Here is a 9,435-nt window from a genome sequence, read left to right on the forward strand (position 1 = left end):
GCTAAAAATACTCTGGTTCCTCAGATAAGGCCTTGGGCTTGAGAGTATGTGGGAGAAAAAGGGGGCAGTTGGAGGGAGATACCTCTTTATCCTACAAGAACTTTTAGGGAGAAATCCCTGCCCAGGTACTTGCAGAAGCGGGAAATCCCCTACCCAGAACAAGAAAAATAATCGCTTTACATAGCTAAGAAATATCTAAGGAAGCATTAAATTTGTTAATTCTTTGATCTTTGGTATAATATTCATACATGCTATGTATGGAGGTTCAGGTGTTTCTTTTATTCCAATTGTGTCTCACCTGAAGAAGATTAAACAGGTAAAAATAGGTGCACTATGTGAACAGCAGGTGTGTGATACCCAGAAAATGAGGATACATACACTTCTGTAACAAAGCTAATGTTTTGTCTTTAATTCAAAATTGATCTGACCCAAAGACCACTGGAACCAATGCAAGCTTCTGCATTAACTTCAGAGGGCGTTGGATCAAGGCCAGGATCATTCCTGTTGTTAGGGCTCATTGTTTAATTTTAGTAAAAGAAAACTGTTTAATTTCCTTTTTTACAATAAAAAAATTACAGAACCAAATGTCAGTTGTCCCTATTTTTTTTATGAAAAGCTTCTTCACTGGATACTTTGTCAGTAGAATGGTTAAGTCGTGGCATATTTTTAAGATCTTGTTCAACGAAAAGGGATGTCAGAAATTAACAGCCCCAAAATTTACATCTCATGCGATGGAAGCTTCCCAGGATGCGGGGAGGAGAAAAAGTAAAGAAATTAGATATAATTTTATTGCCTAGGAAGAACTTTGGCTATTGTTCTGTGCTGCTTTCATGGGATATAGTGTCACTATATGCAATTCTACAGGCATTTCCAGTCATTGTTTCATATACGGAATTCCCATTGAAGTCAATGGCATGCAGCTCATGGCAGGATACGGCTGGAAGGGCGGTGAATTTTATCCGAATGTAACAAGTCAGATGACTGCAAAGTCATCATTAAGCCAGGTGATGACACCACTGGAACTGAATTTGCTCTGAAAAAAGTAAGAAAAACATGAAGATATAAGACATCAAGTCCAGATTCCCCTTGCTGTTACTCCACAGCCAGAGAAACACAGGTGAAGTGTTTGTAACCTCACTCTTCCAGTCATCTCCAAAAGCTGAAGAGGAGAAAGCAAGCTCTTCCACTATACAGGCAAAACTTCTTTGATGCCAAAATTCCAGTTCCACCTTTTCCCTAGACCACACCAAAGCTTGCTGCCAAGACATCATGCCGTATCTGCTCTATTTCACAGATATCTGACAAAGAAAACCACATGGACCTTTAAAAGATGTAACAGTCACAGAGTTTTTTATTTGTTTTGGGGGTTTTTGGATTTTTTGTTACAGTCAGCACTTTATTGCTGGATCATTATTACCTCCAATAGTCTGGTTTAATGGTAGCAGTTACCATCTCAGCGTAATTCTCAAGTGATCTGCCACCTGCCCCAATGAAATTAAAGTGGTGTCCACCTATATATTTTCAGTTCTTAATTCATGTAAGTCCTTAACCATGAGATGCAGGGCAGCTATCAAGAAATAAGACCAGAAGAAACATCCTGTTATTGGGGAGAAAACCTCAGCCAGCCGCACCTCGGACACAGGCTGTTGGGAATACTGCAGGGTATCCCTAACACTGCTCTTGGCCATGAATTTGACTGCCTTCCTAAGTGGCCCCCAAAACCAACCATGTCTAGGCATGTTGCATTTAAGACACCAGTGCCGTCGATACGATTTCTCCAAACATTCAGTCTTATGGCTACTTTCAATTTTTCATTATTATATTGTGCCTCAGGCAATTCTTAAAAAGAAATTCTGATGGAAATGTTTTTGTCAGTTTTATGAGGAATGGAAGAACAAAGGATATAATCTCAGTGTAAAAATAAAAAAAGGTGGTAACACAGCTCGTGCAAAAATGTCTGATTCTGAGATGTGAAATTTAGCATGGGTCTCTTGTGCTTAGTTTCAGGGGCAAAAATAGATTGAGTGATAATAAACAAGAGAAAAATCATTCTTGTGCATGCTTGGCAGACAAGTAGCCTGAGGAAGAGTGTTTATGGTATCACCCATGATAGGAGAGAATGCTTTTTAATCTCTGAAAAGTGGATACCATGTCATATTGGTTCTTGGCAAATCTGGATTTTGTACCCCTTTCTGCCACTGGCCTCATGAGAGACACCGAGAAAATGACTTTTCTCTACTTTGTCTCTGCTTCCCAACTTTAAAATCAGGAACACATATGCTTAGCATTTTCTCTTCTTTTTTATGATCTCTCAGACCCTTCAATTAAGGATTCAAAAAAGATCTAGATAGTATTGATATTAATATTATGAATAGCTTAAACTAACATGAGAATAAACCAGAAATTATGACTCTGCAAAAATTTTTAACACAAATTATCCAGTGTTCAGTCTGGCACAAAATTGTTTTGTATGAGAGGGCAGAGAAACAACAAGGTAATAAGGCTACTTTTCTTAAAGCACCGATTGATTTAGGCTACTTCATACTTATGAAGTCCAGTTTGTATGTCTTTTATGTTTTCTCTAGTGAGATTACACAACTCCACTCTGGGAAACACAGAGGGTTGGAAACACCAAAAATATCAAACACAACATTTGAAGTCAAGTTTTTCAAATAGTAGGTGGATTCATTTTACATATATTAAAAAAAAAAATACTTAGTTGATATTTTAGAGATAAAATGCTGCTCCATTTTAGGACTACACCTGCATAAGTGTGTGTGTGTATATGTGGGCACATATGTGCATCCACATACTTTAATTAATGTTTGGTTCTGCAAAGCATTTAGAAGAAATAAAAAAAGAATAAAATCTAGTCTTTTTAACTGACAATATCTCATTAAGCTGAAGGATTCATTTTATTCCAAGTGCATGGCAAAAGACAAGTCAAAAAGTTTACTCAGAGCCAAGAGCAACAGGGGAGTTGCCTTTTTCAAGAAGCATGGCTGTACAAAACTTGCAAAGTTTATGGAATCTCTCAGGTTTGTATTGCTTTACGAGATTTGACAGAGGAGTATTGTTTCCAGAAGTGTAACTTCTTAATGTGTTTCCCAGAATTCTGAAAATATTGTATGTAGGCAGTAGTGGTCTAAGGGTCACCTGCATCCTGCTGGAATAAACTTACCTATATACGGATAGAAGTGGGTAATGATACATAAAGATATACTCTCTCTTTTTTTCAATAGATTCTTAAGAATTACACAAAGCTGTTGAGATACCAAGGATGTTTTTAGCACAGGAGAAGTATACTTTAAAATCTTTTAAGTGCTGAGCAAAACTTTCTGCTTTGTTGTTTATTAGTATTTAGCAGACAGCACAACAGCCTTCTTCCCCTGCCTCTTCATTTCACTGAATGGCTCACAGGTAGCATTCAAAGGAGGTCTGAATTTCTAATACAAACTAACTTGATCCAGAAGTCTCTTCTCAAGTAAATTATCCTGATCATTAGTACAGCTTCATATGGTATTTCCATGGATGTAAAGCACACACGACAAATATTTTAAACCGCTGCTCTCCTGTACCAGCCATGCGCAATCAATTGATTGCTTTTTCTTTTTTTTATAATTAGTTCTTTTTTTTTTTTATAATCTGTGAGCTGTAAAGCACTTATCATGGCTGCCACCCAGACTTTTCAATAACATTAAAACAAAGCAAAACAAAAGAGTCCTCAAATATTGACTCAGTAATCTATCTCCCTCCCTCAAGGAAAGCTTGCCTGCCATAAAATTCCAATCAGTTGCACACACACAATTATGAAAATATGGGCCTCAAAACTTCATTCAAAAGCCTGATTACACTAAATATAGATCAACACGTAATTTCTCCTTCCTTTCTATTTTTAAATCATGTTTTTGACAAACGTTGAAATTATAATGAATGGTTTAGATTGTTTTTCTTTCTTTTTTGCATCAGAGGGTTTGTGGAGGGTTTCATGGATTTAATAGCTATATATTCTTTATTGCTCCTCTAAAATACTAATAAAAGTGATGAAAAGGCATGAAAAATCATCACTGATTGCATAGGAATTCACTTAAAATACGATCTTTCCTTTGCTCAGTTATCATCTGTGGTGGTGTTTCCTTACAGAAATGGTAAAGGGCTAAAAGTTCTTAATAAAAAACACATGCTTTTCTTTACCCCACCACCACACTTGAATGTATTCCCCTGAGGAAAACTACACCAGTCTAACCACTGCAAGGCAGCCTTATGGTAAATCACATCCTTTTTTAAAAATGCATTCCCAGAAGATTCAGTTTAATACACTGTTTCTGAGAATACCTCTGTGAGATTGTCTTTTCCCTTTGATAGTCTTGCTCTTTGTATTTCAAAGCAATCTCAGCTGGTGAAAGGCAGGAAGAGAAAACACCATTTTGAGACAATTAAGCACTGAAGACCAGAATTAATGAGAATTTTTTTTTTTAAGGAGCATGTATATGTTGCATTCAATACCTTTGTTTCTATCTCTGGACGTGTAAAATTCTTCACACTTAACAGAACGGAAATTGGATGATTTGCCTTGAAGTGTGTAAGAGGAGGTGTTAGCAGTGTTACAGTCCAAACCTTAAAATGTGACTACACTGAGAAGCTCTTATCACACTTATGGCTGGGTCTCAAATATAATGGACCTTCTAGTTAAAAAGTGAAAAATGGGTTGTTAAGGGGGTTTTTTATTTATGTTTTGAAAGTTGATGTTAATTTGAGAAAATATCCCCCCACATAAAATGGAAATTACTGTGGACTCAGCAGCAGGACTTGTCCTGAAAGAAAAAAAATTTTAGCCAGATCTTCCCATTTGAAAATGGTGTGTTGGGGTCTGCCAGTGATAATCGATTCCATGTAAAACAGCTTCACGTCCTTGTTCAGGAGTGGTGACATAGCCTTGCACATTAAGGGGGGCAGAGGGGGAGAAAAGGATCTTAATTCAAAGACAGAAAGAGAGCCTAGAACAAGCATTTGACCTTGCTCTGAAGGGAAAAAATAGTAAGAGCTAAATGAAATTTAAAAAAAAATTGTGATTGGAGAAATAAGAGTATCAGATCAGCTGAGTTTCTGGCAAAGCTGCTTCCCAGAATGGTTAGAGAAACAAAATACCTTACAATACAGTCTCCCATTGTCCACCATGCAAGTAGCTTCAAAAGCACATCAGGAAGGGACTTCTTCATGAAGGTGGTAGGTACAAGGAGGATTACGAGGTTAGGAAGAGTATCCTTTTCTTTGTAATTTCTCTCTCAGACTGTGAGAGGTTAAAATGGTTAAGCAGTTTTCCTTCACTCTGCATTATGGCTCATTCCTACAAGCAATAAAATGAAGGAATTACTTGTAAGGGCAGAAATGTCATTATTTTTGCACTCATCCTGACCCCAGCATCTAAAAATACAAAATGCTGGAATTTGTGGAGCAGGTGACATTTTCAAAAAAGGGCCCAGGGAAGTCTAATAGTGTAAAGGCTAAATGTACTTAGGAGGTGGAGGAACAGAAATAGAGAGATATCTCTGCTTCTGACCTAGGCCTAAAAAGATTGGCCACATAATTCATTTCAATGACTCCTTGTCTGTGCAGTTTACCTCTGGGTTTAGACAGAAACATTTCTCTTTAGCATAATGGATCACAGTGTCAAGTTGCCTACCTTCTGCCTCAGAATGGGGTTAATTTTAGCCTGATCCTCATGTTGAACACACAAGGAATATATATGGCTCATCAACCTTTGCCAAAAGCATAAGATACATTTCTGAAACTCAAAGGCTATCTGCTGTTTGAAAAGATTTGACCGCCTTGTATTAATTGAACTGAGCTTCCTTTAGGTCTCCAGCAGCCCTACAGAAGCTACACAAGAAGGTATATAAAATTTCTAAACACTATATCACTGTTCTGCAATCCCCTTTTTTTTTCTTCTTTTTTTCTTCCTAACAGCCTCACTGTACCCCCAGCCAAAATCAAATACTTAATTCTGCTTCCACAGGGATACTGCATTATTTCTAGTGTATTAGCTAGTATTTATCCTGCAGGCTCTCATCTCTGAGCATGCTACAGCCTGGAGAATCATGCATTTGAGCAGGTGTTGAAGACTTAATGGAACGGTAAGAAAAAGATCTTTTTACTCTTCTTGACTTGAAGACAGACATGGCTAAATACTGAACTACACAAGTAAAATTTCAAGGAGTCTATGAGAAGTCCAGTAAGGATGGCCATGTAGTTTGAGAAAAATTAAGATATTTTTCTGCATTTCCCTTAGTTTATTTTGTTATAATCAACAAATACCTGCTAATACTGTCTGCCCTCCACTCTGATTTCCAACTCTCATGTGTAGTCAGGCCACCTACAAAGCTGTAAGCAAAGTATTCAAAGGGCAGAATAGTGTAATCTTAGTAAGGGAATTTAAGCACTTCCAATCTCAGAGGACCTAGACTTTATTTTTTTTAACATTACTTTTTCAGAGCATGTTTGTCCAAAGGCTAAAATCCCTGCTATGCTGCAGGTCATAACAAAAAACTCATGGGTTTCACCACAGTCAGGCTTTCACTTAAGGACCCTGTAGCACACTTTGCTGCTGCAAACCAGAACTGAGTCCAAAGAGCAACCTGGTGTCATTTCTTAAGAGGCATTTCTTTACTTGCTAGAGCAGCCGCCTGTTTTGCAGCCGGAAAGGCATTTGCAGTTCCCTGTGAACATGATCCTATATTTCACACGGGCTGTTCTGCTTCCCCAAAGCATCATGATTCATCAGGAAAGCCAGGAAAGCTCCAGTCACACATCACTTTGCCGCTTACTTCTACATTTACCTTACCCTCCTTACACCACTGTTTCTTCGCTGTGCCCATCTTCCCAGCCAAGAAACCAGGCAGACCAATGCTGGGGTGCTGCACCTTTGGCAACACGCTTATCTAGCAGCATCTTTCTTGCCTTTCTTACTTCAGAGAATATCAAACCCCATCTCTTCTCTAGACCCACAGGGACAACCCTTTAGTCAAAGAATGGCCATTGCTCGCTGTCAGAGCCAGCTCCCACCAGGGGCAACGCCAGCTTTTTGCCACCTAGCCCCTCCGTGCCAGCTGCAGTGGGAGACACTGGTACCGCATTGATAATTTTTTCCAGAAGCAAAAGTCAACCCCTCTGAGATGCAGAGAGCCTCCTGCTATAAATTGGCATAGTTCCATTAAATTTATGCTGAGTTACACCATTTGCAACCCTAAGTCTATCCTCTTGTGTATATGAATTATGAAACAGATTTTAGTTACAGTATCCCACGTTGCTCCTCAAGTAATAAACTATACAGTATTCTCAGTCTACTTAGATGCACGTTTAGTAATACCTTATATTGTTTTTTATTGTTTCACTAGTTTCATTAACTTAATGGTCAATGTCTTTACGCTCATTGAAAAACCTCAGGTTAAAAATGCTTGTTAACAGAACAACAGAACTACAAAAGAAAATCATAGTATTTGATTAGAATAGAGGCAAAAATAGAGAGGTTCTTGTTCATTCTTTAGTTATAGTTTTTAACCAGAGCACATAATCAAGCTCCAGATTTTGGATGCATGTGAAATGTGAACCCTAATCGAAATGAAAAGTAACCTCCAGTACAATGGGATGAAACAAAAACCATAGCTCCAAACACTCCTAAAATTTGGGGGTTTCTAAATCTGGATTTGAAATTTATGGCTTGTGCCTACTCAAATAAACTTCTACTTAAAACCATATTTCAATAAACTTCTATTTTGTGGTTTGAGCCTATTTAAGTAAGCCTTTAAAATTGCATTCTATTTATAGGCCCCAAATTTATTTACAGTATCATTTTTTATGACTTCAGGATTAGCTATATCTTTAAGTAAATAAGAACCTTTGTTCAGAAGATTTTTCTCCCTTCTTCGTCCATGACCATAATCTATGGGATGCAGCAGAAATGGCTGCATCATGTGTTTATTATTATTATAAATCACTTATTGGCAGTGCTTCATAATAAGAACACACAAGAAAGATGAGTGTGAGAGGGTGAGAAGATTTTAATTCCGCTTATTCCCATCATTTCTTTCTTTTCTTCTTGTCTTTGACTATTGCTAAAATTTATGAACTTTTTACACAGTGTAAAAAACACCACCCAAAATGAAATTATCACAATTATTTTTGTAAATATGCTTTCTGTCAGACCATTCTATTTAGGTGCTATTCTTTATTATCCACTGCCTTCAATGTCTACCTTTTCTATTTTCTTCTTTCCTCATCTCTCTCCTTTCATTTTACCCAAATCTCTGCCAGTCTTTTTCCTTATGTTAGTATCCCTTTCCTCCTGATTGGGACCAAAAAAAGATGGTGAGCTCAGGTGATCCTCAGAGATCAAAAGTGTATGTGACTGTGCTAGAGTCACCTTGCAGTATTAGGGCTTTTATAGCTTCCTTCTTATCTCCCCATTAGCACTTGAACTATACCTCTTTTTCATAAGGCTCCAGGCTCTCTCTCAGGAGAGATGAGCAAAGAAATAGATGACAGTTGCCACTTCTAGGTTTTCCAAAAGTTGGCAATCAAAGTGAGAAGTCATGAATCTACAGTACTGCTGCAATATCATTTTCTGTAGACCTAAGACATAAATTGTCATATGATTCCTTTAGGCTCCCTTACCTCATATGCTATGTTTTTGTTTTAACAAAGAAAAAGGTCCATCCTTTTTTCCATTTCAGCTGAGGAGACATGACAAAAGGAAGAGTTTTCATGAACTAATTACAGTCCTTTGGAAATTACCTTTTGTGCTAGGAAAATATTTTTTTTCCTACTGATGAGAAAGTAAGCAGTATGAATAAAATGTACTATTTAAAGAAAGAGTACAGTTACATAACATTTCCACAAAATTCAGACAATTTTTTAGCTCCACTTTGCAAGAAGAAGTATGCTACTTCTGGAGAATTATGCACACAATAATATATAAAAAGATTTCTATACAGAAAAAAATAATGGCTTTTTTTCCTTTGGAAGAGAGTATTGCCTTATGTCAGTGCACATTCACCATTCAACAAAGCCATCATATTTTGCCATATTCTAGCAGCAGAACCTGCCTGTATACACTGTTGTGTCCCGAGCTTGAAAATAAAGGAGAAGATTGTGCACATGCTTAATGACAGACTCCAACCCCTCAGGGTGCAGGCTCACAGGCATCATAACCTGACATAGGGCCCCACTATCACCAAAACAGAGTTCTAGTTCAGAAGGCAGCTACCTACGCTGGAAAACCATGATCATTATTCCATTTTTTGCTGCTGATGTGGTCTAGAAGGACCATGTGAGTAGTCCTCCCTGCTCAGAACAGCATTTACCAGCACCACTGCTAGAATTTTGGTCAAAATGCAACCAGGTCTGGTGGTGTTTAAAGAAGGTATGTATGTACCAAGA

This window comes from Corvus hawaiiensis, chromosome 3, assembly GCF_020740725.1.
Source record: "Corvus hawaiiensis isolate bCorHaw1 chromosome 3, bCorHaw1.pri.cur, whole genome shotgun sequence".
Taxonomy (NCBI): Eukaryota; Metazoa; Chordata; class Aves; order Passeriformes; family Corvidae; genus Corvus; species Corvus hawaiiensis.